Below are 16,606 nucleotides of genomic sequence, written 5' to 3'. Positions count from 1 at the left end.
GAAATTTGGAACTTGTGTTCAGGCTCAGTAAGAACAAAATTTTATAATATTTGAGAATTATCCATCTTGATATAAACTTTTCCTATTACTTTATTACCAAATCAAATGTTCCACTAATAAATGGAATTCAGAGATAATCCTCCAGACATCTTTCTTGGCCAACAGTGAAAAGAAATCTTCATAACATTTCAGTTATTACTGCTAGTCCTGTTATTGTATGAAAAACAAAATGGTGAATGAACTGGAAATAGATTGGTATTCAGAAGAGGGTATAGGCAAAAATCCTCAACAATATAGCCAATTTCCAGATAACTGAAAACTGGCTAAATACAGATTCTGCATCTCACTGGTTTGTAGTCATGATTCTTAAAGGCGGTAATCACTTTGACATTATCCTGTTTTATCATTTTTCATATGTTATTTTCAGCTTATAAATTCATATTCCTCCATCCATAATCTTAACTTTTATTACACTTCAGAAATTTTAGTCTCAGCCTCTTTTTAGTTCTCTTTCCTTTAAGATGAATTGATGGGTAGTTTTTAATGGGTATTTAAATATTTTATTTATATATCTGAACATGTAAGTGATAAACTGATATTTTATTTATATATCTGAACATGTAAGTGATAAACTAATAATTGGTATCTTAAAAGGATTTGGAAAGGGGGAATTAGAACAAAGCTTAAGTAGATGGCCATTATGGTAATACATATACACATGAGAGCTGATTTTAGAGAAGTGCTGAGAAAGATATATACACATTGGAGAAACATTTAGGGCAAATATCACCATCTGTGGGATGGAGTGGACAGATACATGAAATGAAACTAAGATTACAATCTTAGGTATAAGGAGATAGCAATTAAGAGAAGCTAGCTTGTAGAGACAAATATTCTAAATGAGTTATGAATAAATTTATTTTGGAGTTGTGACAGCCAATAAAATGAACAGAAGGTAGGTGGAAATTTGTTACTTAAACTCCAGGTAGAGGGAAGGTCTAGAGATAAATTCAATTAAATTCTTGGAGATAGATGAATAGAGTATAAAGACAATGTTTTGGAGAATATATAGTTACAATTTTGGAAGTTATTTATAAAGCTAAATTTTATTATAGACCTAGTATATAGGAGCTGTACTGGATGCTAGAAATACAAAGTAGGAATGCAATGACCTTTTTATGATTCATGGTCTACTTGAAAAAAGATAGGTTCACATAAATTCAATATAATGTGTTCTGTTAGTCTTCTAGGGCTGCCATAAACAAAATACCTGGGTGGCTTAAACAACAGAAATTAATTTTCTCCTAGTTTTGGAAGCTAGAAGTCCAAGATCAAGGTGTTGGTAGTTTTGGTTTCTCCTGAGGCTTCTCTCCTTGGCTTTCAATGGCCATTTTCTCACATTGCTTTTCTTCTATGCATGTGTATCCCTGGAGTTTCTTCTTTTCCTATGAGAGGCACCAGTCATATTGGATTAAAGTACCACCCTTATTACCTAATTTAACCTTAGTTATATGTCTAAAGGCTCTATCAACAAATACAGTCACATTTTAAGGTACTGGGGGTAAAGAACATCAATATGTAATTTTGTAGGAGGCACAATTCAGTCTATAACATGTAAAGCATATGAAAACTACAATGGTGTCACAGAGAACAGCTAAGTTTGCTATGAATGAAATGGTAAAAAGAAGTTACTGAAGAGGTAAAATTTAAACTAGTTAATCTTGAACAAAAATATAGAGTATTTTAAGAGCAGGAAAAAGAAAATATATGACAGGATACCATGTTCAGGAGATGGCAAGTGGTCCGAAAACAGCATAGGCTACAAAGAAGGAGGTGTTAGAACATGAAGATAGTGGTATATTAAAAATAACTTTGGAAAATCTTTCTAGGACATATCAAGGAAACTGACCTGTATCCTGTTGGCCTTATTCTTTCACCCTTCATCCATCCATCCATCTAGTCCACTGGATGAATTTAGTTTACCTTTTAAATCTGTTCATTTTTTTCTGTCACTACCAGCCTAGTTGAATATATCGCAATCTCTTTTCTAAGAAACTGAACTAGCTCTAATATCAACTCCTACAGCTTTCATTAAACATGATCTTTTCATTATTTAGATTTAAACATTTCACTCCTTTTCCTGAAATCCCTCAAGGACTTTCTGCAGCAGTTAGGATGACAAGCTTCATCATGTTCCTGAAGCCATGTATTAATTAGGCCCTATTTACCTCTCAAATCTCATTTACCTCTGTAGCACACCCAACTTACCTCAGTCTCATCTACTTGCCAGATTTTTCTAGTCCCAAACCTTTTACATTTTTTATTATTTTTGTTGAAATTATTTCCCTTCTCTTTTCCACCTATATGTTGACTCACCTGTGAACTCAGCTCATGTTTCCTCTTTCGAGAAGTTTTTCCTCACTGTCCTAGCTAGATCAAACAGACCCATTATTTGTTATTAAAGAAAGCTTTGTGTACTTTTCTTTTGTAGAATATATACAATGAGGAATTTTTATTATCCAACATGTTTTTAATACTTCCTCAGATAAGTAGGTAACCTCCAATAAGTAGAGACATGCCAGGTTTTGCTCACAATTCTATAAACGGTGCCTGATATAGTTTGCAGCACATAATTAAATGTTCTTTTAATATTTGTTGAATTTTGATTCGGGGTCCTATAATATAGTAGAGGATAGTGACCAATAGGGGGAATTGATAATATTTTTTACCATGCAGGCTCAACTGAATGAGTCCTACAATAACATAGTCCTTCTTTGGAAATGCATTTATAGTAAGTGGCATAGTACAATAGCTACAGGGACTTAAAGCAATAAAAATGACTCACATACCCATATTTACTTTACTTCAAAAGTCCATTCTCAATGTTATGTCCATTTTCATATATCTTTGCCATAGCTCTAATAATAGGGTATATAAACCTTGGCATTTAGGTCTCCACTTGCTGTGTTGTAAGACATTCCCTATATTATTGCTACACGGCTCATAATATTTCACATTAGGTTGATGTACAATAATTACCTTGATGCTAGGGATGCATCAAATACTCCAGATGTTTCTTTTTTCTAATAGACTTTATTTTTTAAAACAATTTTAGGTTCACAAAAAAATCGAATGGAAACTACAGTTTCTGTGTTCCCCCTGACCCCACACATGCATAGCCCCTTCCACTATTAACATCTTGCACCAGAGTGGTACACTTTTTACAGTTGATGAACATATATTGACACATTATTACCTCTCGAAGTTCATGTGAAGTGGCACTGTTGTCTGGCGTAAGTACCGGGAGTTCGTTGTCTTGTGCCAAGAAGATTTAGGACTCAGACACACACGAGGAGGAGTTTAGGAGCAGAGGTTTAAGGGGCAAAAGAAAGACAAAGGAAAATAGCTCTCTTTCTAGTGTGAGAGAGGGGCTTCTGAGAGGAAAAGACTGGCCCGTGGTGGAGTGCACCGGATTTCATAGGCAGGCTTGAGCAGGCATGTCTGATTTACACAGGGCTCACAGATTGGTTGGATCAGGTGTGACGTTTACATAGCACACGGGGAAGGCTGGCCACTCCACCCTAATCTTATTATGCAAATTGGCTTTCCACTGGGCCAGCACCATTTTGTCCGCTCCTTACTGTACACATGACTGACAAAGAGAAGGGAAGATGGAGCTGCCATTTTGCACTTGTCAAGTTTCAGGTAGCTTTTTCCTGCTGGCATTCACCCGTGCAAGCTTCCAGCTGGCCTGTCTGTGTCTGCAGTTCGAATTTACAGGCTGCCGTCTCTTAGAAAATGATTTTGAGGCTGCTTTTCATTAAAAAGGAAAACCTTACCGAGGACTCCCATACCTTAACTCCCTAAGTCATTTCTTCTTAACTCCTATATCACATAGTTTACAATAGGGTTCATTCTTGATGTTTTACATTTTATGGGTTTGTACAAATGTATAATGACATGTATTCTACATTTCAATATGATACAAAATACTTTTACTGTCATAAAAAATCCTCTGTGCCTGTGTATTCATTATTCATTCCCGACTCTCCCTCCCAACCTCTGGCAATTACTGTTCTTTTTATTGTCTCCACAGTTTTGCCTTTGTCAGAATGTCCTATAGTTAGAATCATATGGTATGTAGACTTTCCAGATTGGGTTATTGCACTTGGTAACATTGTTGTAAAGTGGAAGCATATTTCATGTAAAGGTCTGTGATATTGGGAGACAGGCTTATTGTTTTATGATGCAGCTATTAATATAATCCAACTTCTAATATAATCCAACTTATATTTGGAATAACATAGAGGATGTTTCCCATATCTTAAGAAACTACCTTCAGACTGTCCAGCAGAGAACAGGGGTCTTTGTCAAATAAACAAGCTTTTCTTTTCTTTTTTTTTTCCTGTCTCTATATAGAGAACACATAAAGGAGTGACCACTATAGACATAGCATTCCCATTTATAATTGGCTTATCACAGAAATTAGGCCCCATATCACAGAAGAGGATCTGTTGCTGGGAAGGAAGATGTTATTTCCTTTGACTTCATGAATGGATGCTGTGACCTCACACCATAACTCAAGCTGCTAAACAGGACGTATCAGTTACATCAGTATACTCCTTAAAGGTGGTACCCATAATGGGACAAAAGCGGTGGTTAGACACACTGTAAGTAATAAGGAGTGTAGTGTAATATTACCTATCTAGATGCTCTACTTCTGATAATGATTTTTTGACTGAAGAAGATTTGAGGAGTTGTTCAATGAGAATAAAATTTCAGTTCTGCAAGATGAGTAAGTTATAGAGATCTGATGGATGACTTTGTGCCTTAATTAATCATGCTGTATTGTACACTTAAAAATTTCGTAAGAGGGTAGATCTCATGTTAAGTGTTCTTACCACAAAACAAAGAAAAAACGCCAAACACTGAAGGAGATTCAAATCATCTTTTTTTTCCAGCTTTGTCCCATTGTGATTTTATATTGCGCACAAATATAATCAAATGTTGTGCTATTTCTTCCAGTTGGTATTGGTGGCTTAAACATACAGCTGCTAAATATTTCCCTTATGTGTATTATTGTAGAAAGAATTTTCAACTCAGGCATTTATATAATTACAAGAATTTCAATTAATCTACAATTATGTGCGATGTTATTATTACAAGCATGTACACTCACTGGTTTCATTTTTATTATAATATAGCAATTATTTTGTGCAGTGTCAATATGATTTTGCTTTGTCAACATGACGTATTATATTTCTTTGTTGAAAAATTAAAATTAAAATCTAACTAGAAAATACTGGGACATTCTGAAAATAACAATAACTTATTATTTTCCCTACATATTTCTTCTTTTCGGCTTCATGAGGATGAAAATATGGCTAAATTTATACAATTCCTAGCAGCAATACAGAAAATAAAAGGACATTTGTCTTTTCAATTTTAACCTTTTCATAATTTATCTGTTTTTGTATTTATTGTTGTTTCAAACTGTGTTATATTTTTAAATGTTTAGCTACTTCCTAAGTTCTCAAGGGGGAGCTTCATAAGTAGTTGAAAAATTTGTATTATTTTATTGTATGGGGGATTTACTTTAGTCTCAGAAAAACAGACAAATTAAGTGGTTTGTCTCAATTTACATTCAATCCAGTAACAACTCATTGAGCCTCCATTCTATCGTGTAGGTGCTAAATGTCAAATACAAATTCTAACAAGACAAGACCTTTGCTTGTGTGGTGGTCATAGGTTATTTTAATCTCAGTCTTTGAAGTAAATTCTAAATTCCGTGAGAGCTCATTAGAAGTTTAATTATTTTAAGGGGATCCTAAGTTATTTACTGCTGTGTTTGAATTGCCTTGAGGTAATTCAACGTGAAAGTCCTAAAGGATTAAAACAAATCTTTAAGAATTTGACCTAAGTGGTGGTAGAAGACATTTACTGGGTATCCACTGTGTGCTGGGTGCTGTTATAGGGATTGTACACAAATCATGTCTATTTAAAAGAACCTGTAACTTGTTAAAGTTCTTGTATACATTATACTTTCCTTGTGGTGCTATGATAAATAGCTGTCCTCACATGGTTAGGGTCTAGTCACCCATCCGTGAACATCGCTCACTGATGTCATATTTAGCCAAATAAAGGTTATCCTCATAATCACATTGCCCCTGAATCTAAGCATCCCTGTGAAGCTGTATACAAAGTTTTAATTTTTGTGGCCAGTATGTTATATGCAAAATACAAATCTGATCAGGCATTTAATGTGCTTAAAACATATCTGTTGCCTTTAGCTGAAATACCATAACACTATTACAACATTCTCAACGATAAGACTTCTTTTGAAATCACCAGTCTCATCCCCTGAAATTCCCTCTTCATTTGCTGCAGCCATCTTCGGCTTTTTAAATTTCATTTTATGTAGCAGCAGTCTTTTATCTCTACTATTTTGAGCATAGTTTCCTCATACAAATATACTCTTGCCTATCTTTTCACCATGTAAACTTTTTATACTTACATTCTTTTCCTCAACAAGAACTTCTCAACTCCCCTAGAAGGTATATTAGAATATCCCATGTTCCCGTGGTTATCTTCTATAATATTTATAAACATTCATTAATTTGTTTAGTGTATTAACTTTCTTTTAGGCTTTGTTTCGTGTGACAATTCTATCTCAAGGTTGAATACATTGAGGTTGGATATACTATACCCTATCTTTTATCTATTGAAATACTTGTATAAGGAAAATTGTTGATTGTTTTAAACAACTTCAAGTATTCAAGATTTGAGAAATCTTTCTCTGCAAAGAATGGCTCAGCCTTCTAATCTCAGCTCTTAGCTTCAAGATTTGTCTTTTCTTTGGGGATCACTCACTAATTTCACACCAAGAAAGACATATTAAGTAATCTGCCAAAATCCATATCTTCTTCTGGTGTCAGTGAAGAGATAAGCTCTAACTATAAGAGAATTGTGAGAAGAGGAGTGGTTGGACTTCATAGTCCACTACTTGGGTAAAAGCTGAATTCACATATTTCCCTTCATAATCTCTCACTAATTACCTTAGGGTTTGAGAGCTGGGAGAATTTAAGTTTTTTTACTCACATAGTTGTTTTCCATAATAGCTATTTATGAGAAATCTTCTGTATTTTTATAAAAATAAATTTATTCTGTACCCTGATACAAAACTTAGTATATTAAGTGTACAATAGGACAACTTTGAACCAAGAACTTCATATAAAAGAACAACATATAAAATTGCCTTAAAACGTCAACTCATTGAGAGAGAGAGAGAGCGTGTGTGTGTGTGTGTGTGTGTGTGTGTTTGCAGTCCCTTAATTGCATCTACAGAGCTACGATATTAATAGACATATCGAGGAGAGATTTAGTTGTCATGTAGCCCAGGAATGGTTAATTTCAGGTGCAGATGTCACCACTGACCCATCCCATGACTAAGGCAGATGTTTCTAATACATCGCATTCTTACCTTCTGACCTTGAAGGTCATATAGCCTGTGATTAATTTTGCAAATGTGCATCATGCAGCCACTTCAATTTATTCAGAATTGACCCATAAAGAAAAACCTATTTGCCATCTTTAATTAGTAAAAACTCCAACAATTTACATAAAGTTAAACAATATCATGTCAGTGTTAACTTACTTTGTCAAAATCATACATACAGGGAAGTAGCTGGATTAGAGATAGGAATCTCTCTGTTGTTCTTACTTCTCTTACAGTCAATTCTACATTTTCCCATTCCCTTGGCAAGATTTTTCTCAAATGTTATTGTTTTAAGAAGATAGTGTGACTCACTTTGAAAAATGAGATTTTACAAATATTTTTGAAGGTATTTTGTGTATACACACACAAACACACATGTATAACTCAAATATTAATAAATTGGCCAGCTCATAAAAAAGACAATTCAAAACAATAAGATTGGATATCACTTTCTCCTATTTCATGTAGAATATATGCATTAATTTTAGTACATTCTGGGTAATACTTTTTTAAGGGGTAGAAGAACTTCTCTAGCTCAGTGTCCTTGCTAAATGATGATCAAGAAAATACATTAACAAATTACAACATAATCTCTTTTGTCCTCATCTGTTAACTTTCCTGAGTAAGAAAACCTGCTCTATAAATGTGTTGTTCCAGGATCAATTTGCTGAATTTGATTAGACTTGTAATAATAGGGTCAGACATAGGAAAGAGGATGGAATTTTGAGGAAATGGTTTGTTCTTGTAAAGATCTGAACTTTAAAGCATTGAAAGCTTTTCATTTTACAAAGTGATTCTAAGCCTAAATAATACATTTTCTATTTCATTTCTTACAGGCTTTGGCAGAAATTTAAAGACTTACAGTTCTCACTGAACTTTACCTTGACCTTTAAATGTAATGTCCTAATGTAAATAACCTTGGGAACATAAATATCTTGACATCTTAATGCTCTGACATTCTATTCTCATTGTCTGATTTTATTTTCTTCTTTTCCACTGATGCTTGAGCATAATTACAAGTACTGCCTTAGAAAGGCATTATTCAAAATGCACAAAAGGCTATTTTGCATTAGGGAATTAAAAATCCATTCACTTTGGAAAATAGGAAACTGACTTTGAATTTAAAATAATTTCCCCAAAGCTACCATCACATTTAAGAGAAAGATTTCTATAGGCCATGTTTGGCAAATTCTCACATAAAATAGCTACAGAATCACCAGGCTGCAACTATTTGCTAGTGCATTCAATAATATAACAGTTTAGTATAGACTTTATTTAAACTTACACAAGGAATGAAAGATGGAGATTTTGAGCATTCACAAGGGAACAGTACAACATTAATGATTTGATGGATAGCTTGACTATCAGCTCTTGAAATAATTATGTTTTGTAAATAGAATTCATAAAGAACTTATCAGTAATTCTGTGATGTAGTAATGCATATGGAAAAACTAATACAGTGAGCATTGGCATGTAAACTTATTTTCTGCAGTGTTACTCAGAAACACACTATGCTATTTGGAAAATTATAATATTTTACAAAAGCAGTATACCCTCTTTATAAAGGTTTTCTTAGCAGCCATGCATTTTATATCTTTAGATCTCTGGTTTTATTTTCAGTCAGATAAATATTAAGATTTTTATGAATTCCCAATTGCAGCAGTCTCCTAAATCAGTTTCATAAAATAACCTTTATTATAGCCATGTAATTACATTATCTTAAGATAGTAGTGTAGAATATATTCCAAAATTTTTAGAAAAATTATTTGAGTGAAAGTGCTCGGTGTGCTTAATGTCTTTATGTTTTTTAGATTCATGACTAGGGTAATATGAAATTATTCCCCTCTCTCTGTCATGGGACCAGAACAGTGTTTGTCTTGAAGGCATCATGGAGTCAGAAAGAAAGAAGTTGTTCTAGGACCTGCTCTTACTTCCTTAAACCTCTCAAGCTAGTTTATTAAGTTGCATTTCCTGCATATTTTTTCAAAAAGAAAGAGATTAATAGACTAGTAGTAATTAGGAGATGATTTGACATTTAAACAAGGTAACTACTTTAACTGTTTTCATAAATGTGTTTCATTTGTAACCTGAGTGAAGTTACATTATAGTCTCAGAAATATTTTTATAAATAATCTAGAAATTATTTGTTGAATGAAATGTAACTAGTTTACTTCTAAGAGAAAACATGCTATTGTAGTAAGAGATATGTAAACCATAGATTAGCACTGTTTGTGCTGTTAAGAGATGAAAAATTAACTTGATAATGAAATATAGTTGGGTTTAATTCTAGTTGCACCACTTACTAATTGTGAAATTCGGCATAACCTAAATTTTCTTCCTAATTTGTGTTGTTATAGCTGTGATTCGGGTTAATACTATATTTAATAGGTTATTTATATAAGTGTGTTGTGATAAGCTGATATTTTATTGTCTCTTTGGAGATAGCATTTGGTAAATGGTAATTCTTGTTGCCATTGCTGCTATTATTATCATACAATCATGTTGAATTATTAAATTCTTTCATTGTCACATATTACCACTATAATGAAATTTGAACTTCCTTAATTTTGCATTACTACATATGTGTACCACATACAATATATATTGTATACATATTATCATGTGTGTAGTGGTCCATGTTTATGAATGTATAAACAAGATAAGAAAGATCTTGATGAGAAGTGGATAGGTAATGAATAAAAAAGTGATAGTAAAGATAAACTCGATGATAATCATGGCATTAACCTTCTTAACATTTCATTGGCTCCTGATTATCTACAAATAAATCTCAGATATCATTACAGGCCCTGGACATCGTTTCCACATGGTCCTACGCTGTCTGTGTATTCATATATTTCTTTACCCAAATCTTTAATAATTCAGATGCTCATTTAATAATTGCACAAAGGTTTTCTGATGGTCTAGTATGGGTCAGACACTAAGTATTGGGACAAGATCAATGAGTAACACAGAATTGCAGTTATAACTTATTCTGTGGTCCTATCGAAGTTGACCTGCAGACAGATAAACGATGACACAAAATGATAAATGTTATAGCAGAGTCATAAACAAACTTATGTAGAAATGTTAAATTAATAATTACATTTACAAAGATAGTGTGTATATACGGTTAAGACTGACAGTTTAGTTTGATGTTCAGTGGTAATTCAAAGATTTTCAGGTAGGAAAATGAGAGAGTATGCAAGAGTGGAAGCTGGAAAGGTAAAATGGTTCTGTTATACTGATTTATAGTTGGAAGAAATTGGAGGCTACACAGATGTCCAATATCTGGATACTGTATTATATAAATAGATGAAAAAAGCCTCTACAAATATTAATAATACATTCGAGAAATAATAATGTATATATTTGTTAAAAATCCTTTGTAAAAAGGAACTGATAAATTCAGACAATGTGGAAATGTGTCTCAGATAAAAAGCCAGTGTCATTCACAGTGGTGAAACATTAGACTTACCATTAAAATAAGGACTTAAAAATAGATGATTGTTATTTCTACTGTCATTTAACATTATTTCAAAATTACTATGCCATGCAATTAGTTCATAGAACAGAATGAGAATTATAATCATTGGGAAGGAGAAGCAAAATTTAATTATTTCTGGATGGTATGATTTATATTTGCTACCTTAAGAGTAAATTGAAAAATATATGAGAAACATTAAAATAATTCAATCAAGGGAATGGGCATGTGATTCCTATTAAAAACTATAAATAATGAATAATAATCAGTTAAAATATAATAAGATGTATAATTTGTAATAGCAATAAAATACATGCCACAAAACCCACAAAGGAAATCTAGAAAGGAAAATAATAATACATTATATTACATAAAAGTTCTAACTTTCATTTGTCAAAAACACCAACAACAAAATGAAGACAAAAGCAAAATATCAATGGTGGGACTGGGACACCAAGGGTAATAGTAAGGGATAAATATTCTTAACCTTTAAATCACTATGAAAAAGGCAAGTAGTCAAATAGTAAAAGGAGAAAGATATATTAAAACAGAGGTCTTGGCCAGATGCAATGGCTCATGCCTGTAAACCCAGCACTCGGGAGGCCAAAGCTGGAGGATCACTTGGCCCAGGAGTTTGAGAACAGACAGGGCAACAAACTGAGACCCATGTCTAAAGAAATAAAAGAATTATCCAGGTGTGATGGGGCATGCCTGTGGTCTCAGCTATGTGGGAGGCTGAGGCAGGAGAATCACTTGAGTCCTGGAGATCAAGGCTGCAGTGAGCCAACATCATGGCTCTGTATCCCCAGCCTGTGCAACAAAGCAAGAGCCAGTCTCAAAAAAAAAAAAAAAAGAGAGAGAGAGAGAGAGAGACAGACATCTCCACAGGAAAAATAATAATCAATGGCCAAAAATCTTATTATGCTAAACCTAACCCATAATTAAATGCATATATATTAAGACAATATAATACCATTTAGACTTGTAAGATTAGCATACTTTTTTTAAGTGATAGTACTCATGAATGGCAAGGAAATAAAAAAATTTGGAGGGAAATTTGGCAGTATTCATCCAAATTTCATATGTACACAGTCTAATTTTCTAAGTTTGAATCTAGTGATTTAGTTTAGAGATACATACAAGAGTACAACTATGTACATAAAAATATTCATCAGGAGCCACATAGACTGTGGGTAAGACTGTTGTCTCTAGATCCAGATTGCCTAAATGGAAGTTTCAGCTGTGTAACCTCAGGCGAGTTATTTGACCTCTCTGAGGCAGTTTCCCCATTCGTAAAATGAGAAAAACAATCATATATACAACATGTGTTGGCTGTGAGGATTAAAAATAATATCAGATACTGAATAAAAATGACTTAGAAAAACAATCTACAGAGAAAAATTATAAATTTGACTAATAAAATTAAATTTCTCTGTGGATCAAAAGAAACCATAAAGAGAGTAGAAAGGAAAGCCGTGAATTTTAAGAAGACAAAAAATTTTTATCGTGTAAATTAACAACAACAAAAAAGACAACCTGAATAGAATTGGGTCAAAATAATTGTGTAATTATCTTCTGCTGCTTCCTCCTGTACCTGCTGTATACTTCCCTTTATTCTCCATACCACTGCTGTCTGACCCAGGGAGCTGACTTGTGGTATTGCATCAGTAGAATTTCCATGGCCTCCATTTTCATATGGATTTTAGCTGAGGAAGAACTGAAGACAGTAGGGAGGAAAAAAAGTATTTATTCCTTTGGTTTCTTCTCTGGAAAGGTTACTTCAGGTTGTATTTTTCTGATGATGAAAGATTACTGCATTTCCCAAGGTTGCCAAAATTACACAGCTCCTTTTCTGAAACTCCTATTAGGTAGAATTGAAACTTTTTGATATTTTTCTCATTTCTTAAATGTATTGTATGGTATTAATGTAATATTCAGGGATATATTTTCGAGTTGAATTTCAAAGACACTCTGACTGTGACCATTCTGCTATTAAAAAATCTTAGGAGATTTTTAGTTCAACAATTGTGTATTTTTTAATATTTATAACTTTGTAGCTGATTTTTTCATACATTTTTCCTGCTTTATAACACTATACTTTATCATGAACATACTCCGTTGTTTATCTTTGTGCATATACTAAACATACTTATTTTACATTACTGTTATAATTACTCTATCAAGTCTCTTTCTTTAGGTATATGTTCTGCATGTTGTATTCGTTGGGTCTCTGTTAATGTCTTGGCTTTCCTAAAAATTATTGATGACTCTTGATTATGACTTTAATATTCTGTGGCAAAATTCTTGAGGATGCATCTAAAGATCACTGTGGTGCCTTCTGTCTGCTTTCTAATTTTAGGTATTTCTAACAGCTTCTTTCTTTTTTTGTTCAGCTATCTTTTCTTTTTTTCTATTTTACAATTCAACTTTTATATTCGGGGGTACAGGTAGAGCTTTGTTACATGGGTATATTGCATGAAGCTGATGTTTAGGGTACGAATGACCCTTTCACCCAGGTAATGGGCATGGTACCCAATATGTAGTTTTTCAGCCTTTGGCCCCCTGTACCCTGTAACTACTCTCCCTTGTAGTAGTCCCCAAGGTCTATTTTTCTCATCTTTGTGTCCATGTATATCCAATGCTTAGCTCCCACTTACAAGTGAGAACATGTGGTATTTGGTTTTCTGTAACTATGTTAATTTGCTTAGGATAATGACCTCCAGCTGCATTCATGTTGCTGCAAAAGACATGATTTCATTTTTTCTAGCTGTGTAGTATTCTGTTGTGTATATGTGCCCCACTTTCTTTATCTAATCTACTATCAATGAACACCTAGATTGATTCTATGTCTTTGCTATTTCTATGTCTTTGCTATTGTGAATAGTGAAGTGATGAACATACAATTGCATATGTCTTTTTGGTAGAACAATATATTTTCCTTTGAATATTTGTCTAGTAATGGGATTGCTGGATCAGGGTGTTCCTCCTCGTTTATAAGCATATTATACATTTAACAATTAAAAAGATAGATTTTCTATAAACATTCATTGGAAGCTTTAAACTGTATTTTTGATTGTTTTTATATCTAAATGTCAGGTAAGGAGAGATTTCTGTTCTTATTTTGTTTTTTACACATGATTAGGTTTTGACTTGTTATTTAATTTTTTTCTCTGAAGTTTTATCTGATTTGCATTGTGGTTAGAGTATATGTTCTGTACTATTTTCGATTTTTGGAATTTATTGAGATATTCTTTGTGGACTAAATAATTTTTAGTAATAAAAAGTAATATAATTATTTTATTAATACTATAATTTATTAATTTATATAATTTATTAATACTATATTTTATTAATACTTTTGGATTTTAAAATTCCAAAAGTACTATTTCATAGTAATTAAAATGATAGCCAAGTAATTAGATTAATTTTAAGTTTTCATAGTAAGCAATATTTTTTTCAGTAATAATCCCAATGTTATATTTACATTGCATTAATATGGCAATGATATAAAAATACATAGATGTGTTTTAGAAACTCAGTATTTTGTCCTTCATAGTTATCTCATAAAGTTTTGGTGGCTACCATAACCATTGTTTTTAGAAAACATTTGTAAAACTAATCTCTAGAGGCAAGACCTAAACAATAAGCAGGTTTAAAATATGACTGGAGTAAATACAGTTTGGTCCTATTACTTGTGATATAAATAATGCCTTTGAGAGAAAATAAAACAACAATCCCTCTACCGTTAAACATTTTTGTGCTACATAAATGTTTAAAATATGTTGGTTTTAAGTAGACTAAAACTATTAGATTTCTTGGAATACACACAACTTTATTAAAAATATTTTATGATGCTTTTGAGGATATTACATATTAAAATAGATTTTGCTGTGAAATTTTACCCTCAGAAACAATATTGTTATTGTGTTAATTTTTGAATAGTAATTAATAGGACTCAATGGCTGAAGTGTTTAAAACCATATTCAATCATATTTTCTCTATTGTGCCTATCCCTTAATTAGTCGAACCATAAGCATTAAAAAAGTATCTCACTAGTAGTGTTATATGGTTTTTGCTCCTGATCTAAATTTAAAACCAAACTGTGTGAGATTCTATAGAATGAAAAAGAAAAGAAAATTAACGGGAAGATTCAGTTTAGATGCAAATACAAGAACATTTGTTACTTTACTGTTATTTAAGTTCTTTGTGGAAATCATACACGTAGGCTATAAAATAATCCATAGAGCATTATAAAATGGTCTTCAGAAGTCAGCAGAGAAAGTTGTAATGGTAGGGTTGTTGAAAGTCTGACTCGGTAAGCCACTTGGGAATACAGACTATATATTGAGTAAAAATCTTTCAAAATAATGGAAACGAGACATTTCCATTTCCAAAGTCTGTCAACCTTGTAGTTTCATTGCACAAGGCAAGAATTTTTTTTTTTTTTTGTCTGTGGGAGTTGTATGGTGAAATCCCATGTATTGCTTTGCTTTGAAATTCATGGGCTAGTGGCCTAGCCAGCAGGTTAATGATGTGTAAAAGGCAATTGAAATCTCAATAAAATGGGGTTTCTATGTATAATGCAGGCAAATATAAGTTTATTGTTCACTCTAAATTGGACCCATGTACTGCCCATTTAGATAAAACTTAATCCCTGTCTGGGATTAGCAATTGTTTCATTGATCAGTGTCCATCTTTCTAAGGGTTGTGAATAAAATGAACAAATCTTAGCTGGTGTTAGCAAAATTTGATTGAGGAAAGTAATTGATGTTTCTCCAAAAGTTCACTTTTGAAAATAAAAATTTATCAAAGTTGAAATAGTAGAAATTGTTACTTGTATATTTTATTGCACTAGCTATAATTTGAATCTTAAATTTATTCCTGTTGACCTTGAATTGTATTTCTATGAGTTTATTTTCCTTGACTTTTTTATCAAGTAATCTGCTACTATACTGTGTCTCTCTGTTCAGAAATTCCTTTAGTTATCTGTTCAAATGCCTTGCTTGTTTACCAAATATTTTTGTTTGTCACATAGAAAATTTTTCTTAGGCACAGTTCTTTCACAACATAGGGATTTTTCTTTGCAATTTATTTATTTATTTATTGAGACAGGGTCTCACTCTGTCACCCAAACTGGAGTAGAGTGGCGTGATCACAGCACAGCATGACCTTGAACTCTAGACTCAAGTGATCCTCCTATATCACTGTCCCAAGTAGCTGAGAGTACAGGCACATGCCACCACACCTGGCTAATTTTTGTATTTTTTTTATAGAGATGAGGTCTCTCTGTGTTGTCCAGGTTTGTCTTGAGCTCCTGGACTCAAGCGATCCTCCCTCATCAACCTCCCAAAGTGTTGAGATTAGAGAGGTGAACCACTGTGCCTGATCTGCAATTTTTTTTTTTTTTTTTACACAATTTCAACCGAGTTTGAAATTGCAAAAATAATCAATAAAATTCTAAACATTCTTACCAAACTCAATATTGAATTATATTTTGGTCAACTTGCATTATTTTTTAAATTCTGTCTCTACATAGCCCACCCCCACTGCCACCACATGCATACACATCCCTTAATGTTGTTATCTTTTCCTGAAGTATTTAACAAATGAATTGAAGACATAGTGCCCTT

The sequence above is a fragment of the Macaca thibetana genome, chromosome 7 (genome assembly GCF_024542745.1).
Source record: "Macaca thibetana thibetana isolate TM-01 chromosome 7, ASM2454274v1, whole genome shotgun sequence".
Classification (NCBI taxonomy): Eukaryota; Metazoa; Chordata; class Mammalia; order Primates; family Cercopithecidae; genus Macaca; species Macaca thibetana.
The sequence above is the reverse complement of the archived record's forward strand: the minus strand, read 5'-3'. Positions refer to the sequence as shown.